We start from the raw sequence: 17,439 nt of genomic DNA on the forward strand, positions 1-17,439 counted from the left end.
GATATTCTTTCCTGCTTTGTCAAAGATCAGTTGGCTGTATACTTTTGGGTCCACTTCTGAGTTCTCAATTCTGTTCCATTGGTCTATGTGTCTGTTTTTGTGCCAATACCATACTGTCTTGATGATGACAGCTTTGTAGTAGAGGCTAAAGTCTGGGATGGTGATCCCTCCCGTTTTGGTTTTATTTTTCAGGATTACTTTGGCTATTCGGGGTCTTTTGTGGTTCCATACAAATTTTTGGATAGTTTGTTCTAGTTTTGAGAAGTATGCTGGTGCAATTTTGATGGGAATTGCATTGAATGTGTAGAGTGCTTTAGGTAGTAATGACATCTTAACTATATTTATTCTTCCTATCCATGAGCATAGAATGTTTTTCCATTTCTTTGTGTCTTCTTCAATTTCCTTCATAAGTTTTCTATAGTTTTCGTCATACAGATCTCTTGTATCCTTGGTTAGGTTTATTCCGAGGTATTTTATGGTTTTTTGTGCAATTACTTCCACAACAACTCTTAAATGGTTCCAGAAACTGCCTTCTCTCCTTGCCCTGTCAGGTCTAGTTTGGGACAGCTCACCTCTGTTGCTAACCCTGGGATGCTGCACCACACCTTGTGGGTTTTAACATGGTCCACAACTTTGTGAAGTGTCCTTTTAAAAACTCTCCTTAATTATAAGTTTGAGCGTGCCTTCTGTGTCCTGTTGGGACCCTAATCAATACAGGCGGGGATAGAAATATAGTTAATTATCACCCCTCAAAAGTAAGCCCTAATAATTACTAGTAGATTTCAAGTACATACTCTTTAGTCAAATATAAAAATAAAAGTTTTATTATTGGCTCATTGTTCTCCTATAAGTCGAAAATAAAAGACTTTATTTTTTAATCAGTCTGAGACTCATCAGGAGAGCCCCTAGGGCTCCACGAGACAATTGCTGAGATGGAGTGAAAATGCCAACGTGTTCTCAGGGGAAATAGATGGAGCTCTCATTTCCCAGCATCTGCCAGGGATGGATTGGAAGTAAAGAGGTAATGAAAACAGCCAATTTACTCTTTTTGGGAAATTTGGCAAGTCCCAGCATTGGTTTTATTAGGGTAAAAGGAATATTACTAAGTATCCATGTATACTTTTATCCGAACACAATTCCACCCACTATAACTCTAAGGCTGTGCAGTCCAATACGATAGCATTAGCCACATGAGTCTATTTAAATTTGAATTCATTAAAATTAAACAAAATTTAAAATTCAGCTCCTTAGGCACACTAGCCACATTGTAAGTGCTCAGTAGTCCCATGTGGCTGGTGGCTGCGGTGTTGGACAGCACACTCTGAACTTTCCCATCACTGAAGAATAATCTATTGGCTAGTACAGCCCCTAAGAACAAACCTTACATTTCTCTATGTTGTATTTTTTAAACAACCACGTTTATTGAAGTTTTCGGGTGCTAAAATATCAGATGCCAGAGAACTATATTAAGTGTAAATGTGTTATGTGGAGAGGTAAAAGATTTCTGTATTGTGATCCTTTAGAGGAGAATAGACTTTAAGACTTATTCCAGGAATTTTTAAGGCATATGTTATAAAATGTATTAAATTTATGGAACAAAATAATGAAGTAAGAAGATAATTCAATTGAATCTAATAATTCAATTATTAAATTGAATATGTATGCTTTGTTCTCTGATATGAGAATCAGCATTATAGCAACTTAATTAATTTTGAAATTAATTCTTGAGGTGAAGATTAAATCTTAAAATCACGTATAATATATTCAGAATTACTTTTGTTTTAACATATTGAAAGAGAAAGTACATTTTAAATAAAAGCATGAAAATAAATCAGTAAAAACATACAGCCCACCCACTCTAAGCTGTAAAGAAAAACTAACACTTTTAGGTACTTAAACGTGAAATTTGAAAACAATTGGGAAGTTAATCATTATGCATTTCAGCCTTAATGACGCCACTTATGAAAATAAAAGGGGGAAAAATCCATGCAGAATTGGTAAAATATCTATGATATTAGAATGAATTGGTACATGAATAAATCCAAAGAAATAGCAGTCTTAGCTTAGATAAGAGGTCTTTAAATTACTTTTATGCATCTCAGTATGCATCCTTTATATGTTTTGAGATTAAACTATTGCAATTTTTACTTTTAAACTCAAACAGAGAAGCCAGGGTTTTCTTAGAAGGACTGTCATCACGGTGGGGTTGTACTACCTTCTCCCGGAAAATATGTTAAATGCCAGACCACATGGGTGGACACTGAAAGTGTACTATTGACTCTTTTAAGTTGACATGCTGCTCTCTGGAAGAAAAACAAAACCCAGGGACATGAAAAAGAGGTAAATTGAGGTCATCTTGGACATAAAGAGACTAAGATTTGTCAGGATAGTAAGCTGTCAAGATTTTTTAAGAGACTTTTTAAAAACCCACACTTATTTGTTTTTACAACAAAAATAATTCGTATTCATTGTAGACATGTTAGAAAACACAATTAAGCAAATAAAAGAATACAAAAATGACCAATTTAGCCTCCCTAGAGATACACTCTATTAGAGTTTAGGAGTATTCCTCCAGAATTTTTGTTCCCTTAGATAGAAACATGTATGCATTTCAACACTTGAGGATGTAAGGTCAAACTGTTAAGTTGAAACCTACTTTTTTCATATTTAACATGTATCATTAGAAAATTTTAAAACATCATTTTATTTTTTAAAAAAAGAATTTTTGTAGTTTATTTATTTTTGAGACAGAATGAGACAGAGGATGAGAAGGGGAGGGGTAGAGAGAGACACACACACACAGAATCTGGAATAGACTTCAGACTCTGAGCTGTCAGCACAGAACCCGACATGGGGCTCAAACCCCCGGACCGCGAGATCATGACCTAATCCGAAATCAGACGCTTAACCAACTGAGCCACCCACATGTCCCTAAAACATCACTTTCTTAAAAAGCAGCCAAAATTTTCTAATCTGTGGGGAGGCTCAACATAGTTATGCTGTTAAGTATTCCATTTTCCCAAGTCAATTAGGAGCCTGATTCAGACTATTTGATCTAGTGATTCCCTAAACAGCTCTCAATTTTCTGTGGTCAGACACAAGTGACAAACAAACAAACAAACAAAACCCTTTACCAATTCCAAGCTTCCAGTTACAGTATGTGGAGGCAGAGCATACGGAATGTGGCCAGTGATACTGTAATAGCCTTGTATGGTAACAGATGGTAACTGCGCTTACCATGAGCATAACTTTAGATTTGTTGAATCACTGTATTGTATACCTAAAACTAATGGAACATTGTGTGTCAACTATACTCAAATTAAAAAAAATTTAAATAGTAATGCCCTCCACACTTTTGCTTCCCAAAGTTCACTTTAATATTGTCAATGACTTTTCAAATCCAAAAGAGACATATTCATATGTATAAGGAAGGTAGAAGATTTTCCTTTAAATCACTAAGAAAATGTTAGCCCTTGATCTTACATTAAACATGCAACACTGAGGTGGGGGGGGAGGGAGTTGCAGAGGGGGCGGGCTGGGTGGATCAGTTGGGTAAGTGACTCTTGATTTCGGCTCAGGTCAAGATCATGCATTTGTAAGATGGAGACTAGAGTCAAGCTCCACGCTGAGTGCAGGGCCTGCTTGGGATTCTCTCTCTCCCTCTCTCTCTACCCCTCCTTCCATTTGTGTGCTCACGCTATTTCTCTCTCTCTCTCTCTCAAAATAAATAAATGAACATTTAAAAAATAAAAAATAAAAATAAATAAACATGCAACACCATCCAAGATGAAAGTGTGACATTCCCTAGAGTCAATAAGGAGCATGGGTGTTGATCGTGAGAGAAAAGTCATCATTCTGGGTATTAAGACCATCCTTCCGCAAGCCACGAAAGTGGTGAGGAGGTTACTGTCAGATAGAGGAACAACGGCGGATGGAGAGGAGGGAGCACATGAGACATTGTAAGTAGGTAGATTCAACAGATCTAAGTAAGTAAACTGGTAAGTGGGTGGTAATAAGGGGAGAAACACAATCTACGTGCTCTCCAAGGTCATTGTTTTTGACAACTGAAGCATCAACTATGGAAAGAGATAAAAACTTTAGAAAAAGGAGACATAAGAGGAGAAGCTTTGGGTTAGACAAAATGATGTCAGTTTTGATCACATTAAGTTTGAATTGCCACAGGACAGCTCAGAGTAATAAACAGTAAGTGCTTAGAAGCACCATTCTGAAACTGAAGAAAGGGGCTCAGAACATAGACTTAGGGCACTGTTTCCCTATTACTGCAGGACTTCACAGAGCCTTGAGTCTGGAAAGGTGTACTGCAAATCTCCTGGAACAAAAGGCATATAGCTGTCATTTCTCAAACTTATTTGAACATTGAACCTAATGTTCCTTAGAAAATCATTCTGGATACATTGGTGTGTTTGTGTCTTTGAAGGCTGGGCATGAATGAGGTCCCCAAAGAATAATGTTGAATGGTAAGTTAAAGTAAAGTGAAGTAAAGTTAAAGATGGAACTTTAGGGGCGCCTGAGTGACTCAGTTGGTTAAGTCTCCAACTTCGGCTCAGGTCATGATCTCAGGGTCCGTGGGTTCGAGCCCTGCATCAGGCTCTGTGCTGACAGCTAGCTCAGAGCCTGGAGCTGCTTCAGATTCTGTGTCTCCCTCTCTTTCTGACCCTCCCCTGCTCACACTGCCTCTCTCTCTCAGAAATAAACTTAAAAAAAATTAAAAATTTTTAAAAAACATGGCACTTTGGAGAATCTAATATGTCATGTCCTCAGAGTTTAAGGACCAAAAACAGTGCTTATTTTGATTCTTCTTTATTTTAATTTTCTATCCCAATGAAAGTTGTTATTATTATACTGCCTCAGAACAAATAAAATCGTGTCTTAAATTTTAGAATTTCCTCAGGTGTCTTAAATGCCTTGACACTTCCATCTCCATTCTTACCTTATAAAATTTCTTTTAACTCTTAGAAACTGTACCACAAACTTAGATGTATGCTGGATAATAGCGACATTTGAGAAGTATTCAGCAGAAGAAGAGGCTGGAAAGAGACTTGTAGGGAAGAATCCCAACAATCTGCAAGGAGGCTCTGCTTAGAACCTGCAATGGTTCATTTTCTGTGTCAATGTGACCAAGCTATGGCACCGAGCTGCCTGCTCGAACACTAGTCTAGATGTAGCTATGAAGGTGTTCTATAGATGTAATTGATCTACTGTGTATAATCAGTTGCCTTTAAGTAAAGGAGATTACGTTTGATGATGTGGGTGGACTTCATCCAACAAGTTGAAGCTTTTAAGAGCAAAGACTGAGGTTTCCTAAAGAAGAAGAAGTTCTATCTCAGAATTATAACATAGAAATTGTTCATGAGAGGGGTGCCTGGGTGGCTCATTCAGTTAGGCATCTGACTTCAGCTCAGGTCATGATCTCACAGTGTGTGGGTTCCAGCCCTTTGTCAGGCTCTGTGCTGACAGCCCAGAGCCTGGAACCTGCTTTGGATTCTATGTCTCCTTCTCTCTATGCCCCTCCCCACTGATGCTCTGTGTCTTTCTCAAAAGTAAATAAACATTAGAAGAAGAAAAAACTGTGCCTGAGTTTCCAGGCTGGTGGCCTGTCTTACAAATATCAGACTTGCTAGTCTCCACAATTCTGTGAGCCCAGTTCTTAAAGTAAATCTCTCTCTTCCTCTCTCTGCAACAGATACAAAAGCTGAGTGAGGAGAATATTTCAAAGTGTCCGTGACTAGCACTATCCACGGTCTGATTGTCTGATGCCCCAGAAGTACTAAGAAGCAAAAGAAAGACAATCAAATTGAATGGATATTTAAACTCTCCCTATCGTACTACTGTGTTTCTGAGAAGTATTTCAGTGTCTGAGAAGCATTCCAATCAATATAATCACCTCCATACTTTGGTCATTGTCATCCCTTATTCTTAGCACTGCAAATTGAAATGTTGCACTCAGACATAAGTCCCTGACAGAATTTATTCTTCTTTACAATTCTGGTAGCTCCTCGTATGGAACCCAGGGTGGCCAAGGAGTGTTAAACTGTATCATCTTTCACTTGATCTTCCCTTTCATCGCCTATAACTAGGAGACACAGGCATTACCACTTCCTCCTTGTTCAGACGTATCTTTTTTGTTTTGTGTTCTTTTCTTTTCCATTCTTGGCATCACTGCAGCCCACCTTCACTTCACCTCTAGTCTCAGAGCTTTGAGGCTAGCAGCACTGGTGGCAGTGTGCATGAATATGACGGATCGGGGAGCCTCCTGGGGAAGAACCCATTCTAAGAGAGGAGATAGGCACGCAGTGTTGGTCACTGACCACCCCTTAGGCACAGAGGAGGGAGTTCCCCATCCAGTTTAGTGTCCTTCTCTCTCTACAGTCCATTCCAACATCACCCCGGTGCCTGAGTCCTCGGGAGGGAAAAAAGACTGACAGGGCCTTTTCCACAGTCCATTTGAGACTCTGGAAGTCCAAAGCAGAGCTCAACTTTGGGAAAACACAGCAGAATAACATAAAAGGGGACAGGAGGGAGGCTGCCAGCTTCATTACAGAACATGAAAGCTTGGCATTTGTGAATTTCAAGCACTGGCGTCCTGATAGATTTTAACAACCAACTCTCTGGAAAAAAAATCAATAAAAGCTCAAGTTTGTAGAACTTGTTGGTTTTCATGGTGTAAACATTCTTATTATGGCTAGTTTTAAGCTTCCAACGTGCTGTCATTAAACACAGAGCTTGGAATAAATAGATATAGCACATCATTAAGTAATATTTTCACCATACAGATACAATAGGTACAAGTAAACCTTAAGAACATAAATCATAGCAGAATAATTAGGAATTGATGAGTTTACAGTATATTTATTGCTTTTGTTTTTAATAATTTACTTAATGGCAAGTTTACATAATTTAGTTTTTAATAACGCCTGTGTTTAACCACGGCAGGAAAAATTCCCGAATGTCAGACCAGCTTGTGTCAGCGGTCCGCACGACAACAGCTCACCATTGATGTAGGGTCCCAGAGGAGAGTGCATTTGGCACCACAGGCTCAGAGCATTGGTGGTACCCACAGCTGTGCACAGGGTTTGCACTGGCTAATACTTATTGAATTTAACTCAAAACTCTCCCGAGCAAGGACAGCTACCACAAGTCCACAATTTTCCTTCATCTCTGTGAACACAGGCTTCCTTACTCTACTCCATGATGGAACATAGCAGCATGGCAGGCTCTAGGAAGTCTTCTTCCATTTCATCAGCAATTCTTCCTCCTTGCTGATCTAGATTGTATTCGAATGCCTTTACTTGCCCAAAATGCCTAGCAAACCTTGCTCATGTCTCCCAAATTCATCTAGCTGTTGTTTGCTTTGTTTTTATATCTTGCCATCTTATTTTTCCAAATGAAATTTTTAATTTTGCATTTTTTTCTTATTCAAAAAGCAATCATGCATTTATTTCAGGAAAACAATGGGAAAATATACCTTAAACATATAATATAAATTAAATACAAACATAAATCTATAAATATTATATTATAAGTATAATAAATACATATTTAAGTATAAATATATTTGTATTTACATTATATTATGTATTTATATAAATACAAATATAATTGAATATATTTTCTCATTTTCCCAACTCTGTATATATATATACACCTACCTATTAAAGGAGAAAACACTATTAACATTATCACCCTTGATTTTCTGTGCCTAGATGACTTTAGGACCCTCACTTGAATTTACCTAACTATTGGAAAGTTCATTCACTCTTGAGGACAGTTCTTCAGTGGGCTGGCTTTTTTTTATGTCTTTTGCAGGGAAGGGTCAGAGCAAAGCTTCGCAACTCCTTTTTATTTCAACATCTTTAGACTATCTCCCTCTAAAGAGGATTTAGAGGATTACCCCCCTCTTCCCACTCTGATAGACTACTTGTTCCTTCTATTCCTTCAGTCTCCTTAATTCATTTGAAGCCTTTATCCATGAACTAGAGGTGGGATCACTTGGGAAAGGGCAAATCTATAGCATTTTTCTATACTGTTTCTCTCTTCTCTACAGCTACCAGAGCTGCCTTTTCTACATCCTCACACCAGCCTGCAAAAAGGGCTTTGCCGTCTGTCTGTGATCACGCTTCATCTGACTGTCGGGGCAGTTCTCGGCTTCAGGGAAGAAGGATGGCCCCACACTTAATATGCCCTTCCATGCTGTGTGACGCTCACATTTATGTCTTCTGCTTGTATGGGAGAAATTTTCAATGTAAAAGAAGAGTCCTAAAGTCACAGAATCCCATGATACTACTTTCTCTTCTAACAAGAAAAAGCACAGAGTGAAAACACACACGGTGATTAAAGATTGCCACGGCCACAGTTCCCTGGAGTGAAACACGAGGTCCTACCTTGGCAGCACCGTCCACCAGGAAGGATCTTCGTGGACATGCTGTGTCACTTGCTTCAGTTCCCGTCTGAGCCAGGATTGGACTGGCGTGTTGCCTTGTTGAAATTGGCTCTGCACCTTGTTTAAGTGGGCATCCCGCCATACTAATTGATGGGTATGAGCACAGACATGCTAGAGAACAAGTATGCGCATCAGATCTGGGTAGGAGAAGGATTTTAGCCTGGAAATATCAAAACAGTCAATTGTGCTGAGTTCCTGTGCCAGGGAGGGAAGGAAGATGGTATCAATGTCACTGCTGCAAGTCAGAGTTGGATTTATTTTTAAACACTCCCAGATAGCTGAAAAAACAAGGAAGGTATGGGTCAGAGGGGGAGAAGGGAGGGGTGAGTCTATTGACTTTCAAAAGAAATAGCTACTCTCTGCCAACTAGGGTATAAAAAGTTTTTTTTCATCCAAGCTATTCCTTGGTTAGAGTAACTTTTTAGCTGAGCATGTTGGGCAAACATAGAAATCAGAGCCATCCAGTGGTGAGGTTCCCAGGTCAATCAAAGTGGGGACTGCTAAGGATTGATGCAGGTAACCCTTCCATACATGGGGAGCAACTCCTGCGTGTCCTCAATGCTCCAGCCACAGTACAGGATCACTCAGCTCTGCAGCAAGTTGGCCCAGCAGACAAACCATCAAGAGCATACTTCTCACCCGGCACCCTCTTGTCAGTCTCATATATGATCCAGCAAAATCCTCTCACCAAAAGGACAGCTTGATAACAGCCCAAGTTTAATATAGAAGGAAGAAACGGGACAGTGTTAGCATGAGAAAGATTTGGGAGAGGGTTCTAAAGGTATGTTAGCACAGGCACCATGTTTCCCTCTGTGGCTGGCGGTGACCTTCTTCAAATAGCCTGGTGATAAACAGCCCAGGAGGAGTAAGGTGAGGGACTCAGACATTTAATAACAGAGATAATGGGTCATCAAGATGTAGGACCTGGTAAGTGACAATCTCACAGGGGCTGAAATTTGTACCTCAGTGTGGTCCCATGTTTCAGAATAACATACAAAGCCAAATATTGAGAAGCATCAGTTGAACTCCAAGAAGTAGCTGTTTGAAGATTTTAAAAGCTCACTCTTTGAATTGTTGCATCATTATCTGAATCAGTTTTTTAAAAAAATATTTCTATTTATTTCTAGGAGAGAGAGACAGGGTGAGCAGGGGAGGGTCAGAGAGAGAGGGAGATACAGACTCTGAAATAGGCTCCAGGCTCTGAGCTGTAAGCACAGAGCCCGACTCGGGGCTCGAACCCATGAACCGCGAGATCATGACCAAAGCGAAAGTCGGACACTTAACCGACTAAGCCACCCAGGCACCCTTATCTGAATCAGTTTTGAATTGACAATTTTGAATCAACATTCCAGAATATGGGTCCCTCAGTTCAGCCTCCCTCAGCTTTTGAACTGACTGCATTTTATTAACAATTGCATTTCTGTGTTGAGTAGAAATAGGAGAAGCCATTGTTCTAAGTCCAATTTTATATCCTGTCTCCCTTCCTGATTGTAAAAGTGCTTCATCTCTCTCTCTCTCTCTCCCATTCTCTCTCTCTTTCTCCCTCTCTCCATTTTTTATAAAAATGAAAAAATTTTAATTAAAAAGTTTTTAATGTTTATTTGTTATTAAGAGACAGAGAGGCAGAGAATGAACATGGAATGGGCGAGAGAGGGGGAGACACAGAATCCAAAGAAGGCTCCAGGCTCTGAGCTGCCAGCACAGAGCCTGGTGCAGGGCTCAAACTCACAAACTGAGAGATAATGACTTGAACGCAAGTCGGCACTTAACTGACTGAGCCACCTAGGCACTCCATCATTTTGTATATCCCTTTTAAAAAGCCAGCCTAGGGGCGCCTGGGTGGTTCAGTCAGTTAAGCATCCGACTTCAGCTCAGGTCATGATCTCATAGTCCATGGGTTTGAGCCTTGCATCAGGCTCTGTGCTGACAGCTCAGAGCCTGTTTCAGAGTCTGTGTCTCCCTCTTTCTCTGCCCCTCCCCTGCTCATGCTCTCTCTCTCTCTCTCTCAAAATAAAATAATAAAGACATAAAAAAAAGTTTTTAAGTAAATAAAAAGCCAGCCTAAAAGGATCAAAATCAAGATAGGGTGGTGGGAACCAAATCAAAAGCTTCTTAGTCTCAGCTAAATTGAAATTGTTGGAAATAAGGTTATTTTGATTTTACTAAAAGGTCCTGGGTTTTTACTTCAAACCAAAGCAAAGCATTGAATTCAGAAACAAAAGCCAAAAGAAAATTCTTTCTATTACACTTGGAGATGATACTGGAAGAACAGGAAGATATTGATTAGACTGCTTTCATTGAGAGGTAAGCAAGATTGTATGGGGTTAATGGTCTTATTTCTAATGTCTTCTAATCTTAGATTTGTTCTAAGCTTCTCACATAGCAACGTGTGTCCATAATTCCCAGTGGTAGTCATTAAAATAAGTTATCCAGAGGCACCTGGGTGGCTCAGTTGGTTAAGCATCCAACTTTGGCTCAGGTCATGATCTCACAGTTCTTGAGTTCGAGCCCTGTGTCAGGCTCTGTGCTGACAGCTCAGAGCCCAGAGCCTGCTTTGATTCTGTGTCTCCCTCTCTCTCTGCACCTCTCCTGCTCTCTCTCTCTCTCAAAAGTAAACATTAAAAATGTTTTAAATAAGTTATCCATGTAGATATTTACTCATCTTTGATTCAAATCACATACATTTTGATCAGTCCAATAAACTTTCTAGACTGACCATCAGTGACTACCTCTCCATACAAATAGCACTATTCACAAGGACCTTTGAAAGGTTCTAGCTTTGTGGGAGTGAATTTTTCAAGCATTTTTTCTTTGTAGCTAATTAAAAGTAAGAGAAAGAAAGCAAGACATTTTCCTCCTTAGTTTTCTCCACGTAATTTGTTAATTTATCCTGCCTAATAACTTTTAAAATCTGAATTCCTCAATTACTTCTGGCATTCCAAACACTGCTAAGAAATAGTGTGCTGCCCACCTTTTCCTTCTATGATTTCTACTTCTGAAACAGGGGTGACACATGATTAATTACTCATTCAGTTCAGAGTGTTTTCCTTCACAATTCTGACTTTGAAGACACTCCACAACCACTTCTGTGCAGTCAGAAATGACCTCCCTCACACCGAAGGCGTCGTTCTGCATGATGCTCAGGTCAGGTCCCAGTGGTCAGGCACTGTGGTTTTCAGGCACACCTCACTGGAACCATTACCCACAGTCCCATCCATGCATTTCCCAATCTATCCTGACTCAGAAGCAGCCCAGGCCACCAGCTGCAGGGGGCAGGGGTGGGAGGTGTCCTGTGATTGGCTTTGTGGTAGCCACATGCTTTCTCGAATAATTGGAGTGACTCTCTGGTATCTGAAACCACTGAGCCATCCCCTCCTGGCCTTAGTTTTCTGGGGCTGCCATAACAAAGTACCACAGACTAAGTGCCACATAGTAGGTACTCAAATTAACGTATCTGTACAGTGAAAACAGATGAATTGGGCCAACATGGTCAAGGGTCAAGAAGTGTTATACGTTGAATCGAGCCCCCTCCGATACACAAAAGATATATTGATGTCCCGGTGCCCAAGGAATGTCTGGAGCTCCTGGACAGACATGGAAAGGTCCTTCTTCCTCAGGTTTCAGAGGGAGCATGGCCCTGTCGGTACCTTGATTCTAGCCTCCAGAACAGTGACTCAATAAGCACCTTGGCTTGTGGCAGAGTTACTCCAATCTTCCTACTGGATCCTACTCATGTCCCTTCACAGTCACCTGTGCATGTCTATGTGTATATCTGAATTTTCCCTTTTTATAAGGACACCAGCCATAATGTATGACGGTTCACCCTAATGACCTCATTTTCACTTTACTACACCTACAAAGACTCGATTACCAAATAAGGTAACATTCTGAGACACTGGGCACCAGGACTTCCACATACCTTTTGTGTATGGGAGGGGGCACAATTCAACCCATAACACTTCTTGACCCTTTACCATGCTGGCCTAATTCATCTGTTTTCACTCTACGAATACATTTATTTGGGTACCTATTATATGCCACCCACTGGTGAGGCATGAGAGACAGAGCAGTGCTGAAGCCCCAGGAGGAAGCTGCATGGAAGAGAGCGGTGAGAGAATGGGAAGGCTTGGGTGACTGGGTCCTGCCTGACCTTTGCATCCAGCCTGCTAGCCCCACCCTGCGACTGGCCTCATGCAAAGCTTCCGCCTGTCCACCTGCCATTCTGGCACCTGCCTCTTGTTCACCTGGCTCCATCCTGGGTTCCCTGGCCACCAGCCAGAAGTCCAGAAACTCTACTGTAAGGATCCTGATCTTCTGGGTCTCAGGTGCTGCCTCATGCTAGTGTCAAGTGTGGGCTTCTGCCCAGACCCTGAGCCCATGTACTGCCTCCAAGATCAGAACTAGTTTTTACATTTAGGCTTAATTTCCTCTCAGCCCCTCACTACATTTAGCCTCAGCTTCTTCTTTCCTGACCCATTCCCTTTTGGTTGAAGCCTCCAAGCAACTGTGTTTTTGATCCCCAAACTTAATGAATTGTTTTCATCAGAGCACCCCAGTCTGCAGCTCTATTCATTGTAATGGAAAAAGAGCTGCTGGGTCCTGATTTCCATCTGATTCATGTGCTACTCAGCCGTATGAGATGACACTCCTTTTTAGGAAGACATTCAGGACTTGTACCTCAGACTTACAGAGGTTCCGAGAAAAAGCTTTGCAAACCCCCTTCCTGGAGATTCCGAGTGGGTCACCACTCCTTGGGATAGCTGACTCTCAGAATCCGATTTGCCCTATTGAAAAGGGTGACAGACTGAGAAGGACAAAGGGCTTTGGAGCGGGACATCTCTGGCATAACTTAGATCTAGAAACTGATGCCAGCAAGTGAGGGAGGTTTCATCCTCCAGGAGGCTTGGAGCTCATTTGAGAGAGTCCGGTTTTCAAAGTTCAGAGAAGCCAAAAGGTTTCTTTCTTAAAGGATCGTCTCTCAGCTAAGTGGTAGCCATCCAGCATTAAAGGAAACACCGCAGTTAAAGTATTTCCCACTTCAGGCCTGGGTTAGGGAAAAGCAGTTCTGCTGAGGTGGACACTTTATTTAAATGAAACAATAATTATGAAGAGCGTAGATTTCTCAGGAAGTCTGCCATCTGTTGAGCAGATGTTCCAAGGGAGAGGCTTTACAAGTAGGACCTGTGATCCTTGCTTCATCCCACAGGTGGACTGCTGTCTCCCATATTTCCCTTCTCTTAGAAAATGCTTCTCCAACTTTAATGGTGTGGTTCTATTGAGCCACAAAGAGGTCAAGAGTCCTCTGAGATTCTACAATTTGGGACAGAGAGCATGAGGTGGGTATTTTCTGGAGACAACAACATGGGAGCAAGAGACAAGTCATGGAGGAAGGTGGACTGTAAGAAGAGTGGATGAAGCACAGTTAGCCAGCCTTGCCTTTCCTTCTGGTTTGGTCTTTATTGCTTCGTGTGAGATACCACAGAAGTTTCCTTTTGTTTGTAACCTCATTTGAATCATCTTTTTATCACAATCTAGAGTACTAATATGGGCCTATTATCCCATTTTACAGATGAGGAAACTGAGTCTCAGAGAAGTTTAAACATTTGTGTGAGCTCATATGGCTAGTAAATGGTGGAATCAAGATTTAGATCTTAGTCTGGGAGACTCCAGAAAGTTCCACTGCACACCCCATTGACTTCTTATAGCTGTTAGATACAGCTATGTGCTATTTCTATGAAACATACTTAAAGCAAACTGTCACTGGCTGGACATAAAAGTAGGCAAGGATATACCAGCCAAAAGTATATCCAATGGCATGTAAAACAAAGCCTGTCAAAAATATAGATTATGATGCAGAAATCATTAGTATAAGGTATGTTTTTTATGTTGATTAAAAAATACAATATAAAAAAGATGAAATCACCAAGAACTATTTTACACCAAACAATAGTGATCAAAATATATATGAAACCCCAAAACTTAGGAATGGAAGAAGAATTGTCAAACCCACAATCATAACAAGAGACTCATACTTCCCCAAACTTGGCAGGTCAAGTAGTCAAAACCTATAACATTACAGAGAATTTGAATCACAAATAATTAGTAGGCTAGCCGACATGCAAAAAGTACACATTCTTTCCAAATCCCCATGGAACATTTAAAATTTTTATTATGTAGCAGGCCAAGAAGAAAATCTCAATAAAGTTTAAATATTATATACAGCCACATTCTCTGATCATTATGCAAGAAAACTAGATATTAAAAACAAAATATACTCCAAATAAATCTAAATACTGAGGGTAGGAGGGACTATTTTAGGCATTATTTAAAAAAACCAAATTATTCAGAATGAGGTACATCTACATGTGTGGCATCAATACATCTCCAAATAATATTAAATTAAAATAACAATGATTATAAAACAGTTTATAAGACAATTTAATATTTTATATATTTAAAATGATATTAGCATATATGATATTAAATACATAAATAACTTTTCTGGAAGAATGCATACAAATCTGTTGACATTGGCTATCTTAAAAGGGAGGGCATAGGGATCGGGGACATGGACGGGAACATTATATAGAGAATTTAAATCACATGTAATTACCAAGCTATCCAAAATACAAAATTACACATTCTTTCCAAGTCTATATAAAATATATTTTAAAGTTTATTATGTAGCAAGCTATGAAGAAAACTTTAATAAATTTCAGATACCATATACAGACTATTTTCTTTACATGAAGTGAGCATAACTTAGAAAAAGGCTAACAAAATGCTGTACATAAAAGAATAGAGGAAAACTATAGACCAAATGTTCTTATCAATATCAATTAAAATATACTAAATAAAATATTAATAATAGAACCAGCAGTATACTGAAATAATAATACACCATGATGAAATGGAGAGGGAGTGTTTGTGTCAAGAATGTAAAAATATTCCAATATTTAGAAATCCTTAGTTTCTCATATTACCACATATAAGGAGAAAAACCATATGATTATTTCCACAGATGCTCAAAAGCATTTGATACAATTCAAACATATTATAGACCAAATTCTTAACTAAACAAAACTAAAAGGATCATTTTTCAACATGATCATTTATCTGTGTATCTATAGACACTGATATACGTATAGATGCCTTTTCTCCAAAACAAGGACTAGACTCAATTATTGTTAATTTACTGGGAATACTGAGCTTTGCCAATTGGCTAGGAGGCTTCATTAGAGGCATAACCAACCTGTGCCCCACATCTGATGTAGGCTCCTCCTGGGGTCTCTAAAAATTGTAAACAAAAATTTCTTTCCAGGGCACCATGTGCACCCTAGGGCTGTACTTTTCATGTGGATGCCAGGCATAAACTTACCTCTCTTTTCAAAATATAGTGATTTGCACCTTTTTTTGAGGGGGTCATCACAAAAGACACTTAAATGTGTGAGGAACCACTTCGTGTAGATCACGTAGCCCTCAGATGACTGTGGGGACCTCTCTAAAATGAGGCTATTCTCAGTTACTTGGGCTTGCTTTCCAAGTAGGTATCTTGTTATTTATGCACATTTATCAAATAATTATCACTATGATAGGAAATGAGGATCATTTTAATTAGAAAAGGTAGTATAAAGTTTGGCCTTCACTTCAGCTGAAGTGATTGATGATATCACTGGAGCCCTGGAAGGTATTTAGGTCAGCCTCAACTCACTGACCAATCTTGTTGCAAATGATAGAATTGTCCTCAACTTCCTCCTCATGGGCCAAGGAGGGATATGTGCAATCAATTCAATACCCTGCTGTACCTGGAGCAATGCCATGGCCAAGTGGAAAGACCAAAACAGAAGCTTAAGGTAAAAGCCACCTGGATTTCTAAGGTAGATCCTGATGGTTTAGGAGATATGTAAAGCTGGTTGGTTTAGAACTCAGCGGGTGGGCGGGGGAACCATGTTTGAGGTCAGTGCTATAGGTTGCCCTCATCCAGTTGCTTGGCTTCTTATTAATAATAGTACTAATTGTGGTAGCCTCATGGCAGCTTCCTAAGTGCTACATGAGACAGATTCCATGGAATTGGTCCCAGCCTCCATCATTCAGATTACTCAGAGTAGCCAATATAGTGACATGCTAATGGGAAAATTCTCCAGAAGCCAAGACAGTATAAAACGAGAGGTGGATACTATTGAGAGACCATTCTCTACTGATTTGTTGCATTCCTGCCTGTCTTGAAAACAGGTACTAACTGTCCTTAATTTCAGAATATTTTTTCAAGAATGTTTATGTTGCAAATAGTCTCAGAAGACAAAGACATGTCTCCTTCCAAAGGAAAGGGTAGGTTTGTTCACGGCTTTGGGCAATAAAAATAATGGCTCCCTCTGGAACAAAGATCAGGTATTCTTACTGCTTCATATAAAAGATTCAAGTTCTCTAAGTTCAGGGTTCCTCTTCTGTAATGCAACCACTGCATGTACTGGCATCTATCTGCATCACTCTCATAAGACTTGGGAGCAAGGATAATTGGTACAGACATGCTGATGTCCATGCTTATTGCTGTGCTGGGAGTAATAAAGTTCTTTGTCTCTGACCTAGGAGTCTCATGTCTTCTGCCAGCATTCATGAAACTATAGCACAACAACCTATTAGCTTGCAAGTAGGATAAGATTTCAAGCCCTCATACTTCTTGACAATAATAGAAAATAGACTGATTTGTCTAGGCCAGTTTACAGAGAAAAATGGCAGGTATCATTTTTTTTGCTTCATCAGTCCTTTCACTGACCCCAATAGGTTTCCCATCTCAATGGCCTTCAACCAACTACTTACTCCCTGAGGGGGCACATCTAACTCTGCTGATTTGCATACCCTGAGCCCAATACTCATGTCACTTTATTGGTTATCGCCTCTGTATACATACCCAGTTCTCATCGGTATCTCATCCCTCAAGTGACCTTGAGGAATAAAAGTTGCATTAAGCTTTATGATAT

The sequence above is a fragment of the Hyaena hyaena genome, unplaced genomic scaffold (assembly GCF_003009895.1).
Source record: "Hyaena hyaena isolate Hyena2069 unplaced genomic scaffold, ASM300989v1 scaffold_476, whole genome shotgun sequence".
NCBI lineage: Eukaryota > Metazoa > Chordata > Mammalia > Carnivora > Hyaenidae > Hyaena > Hyaena hyaena.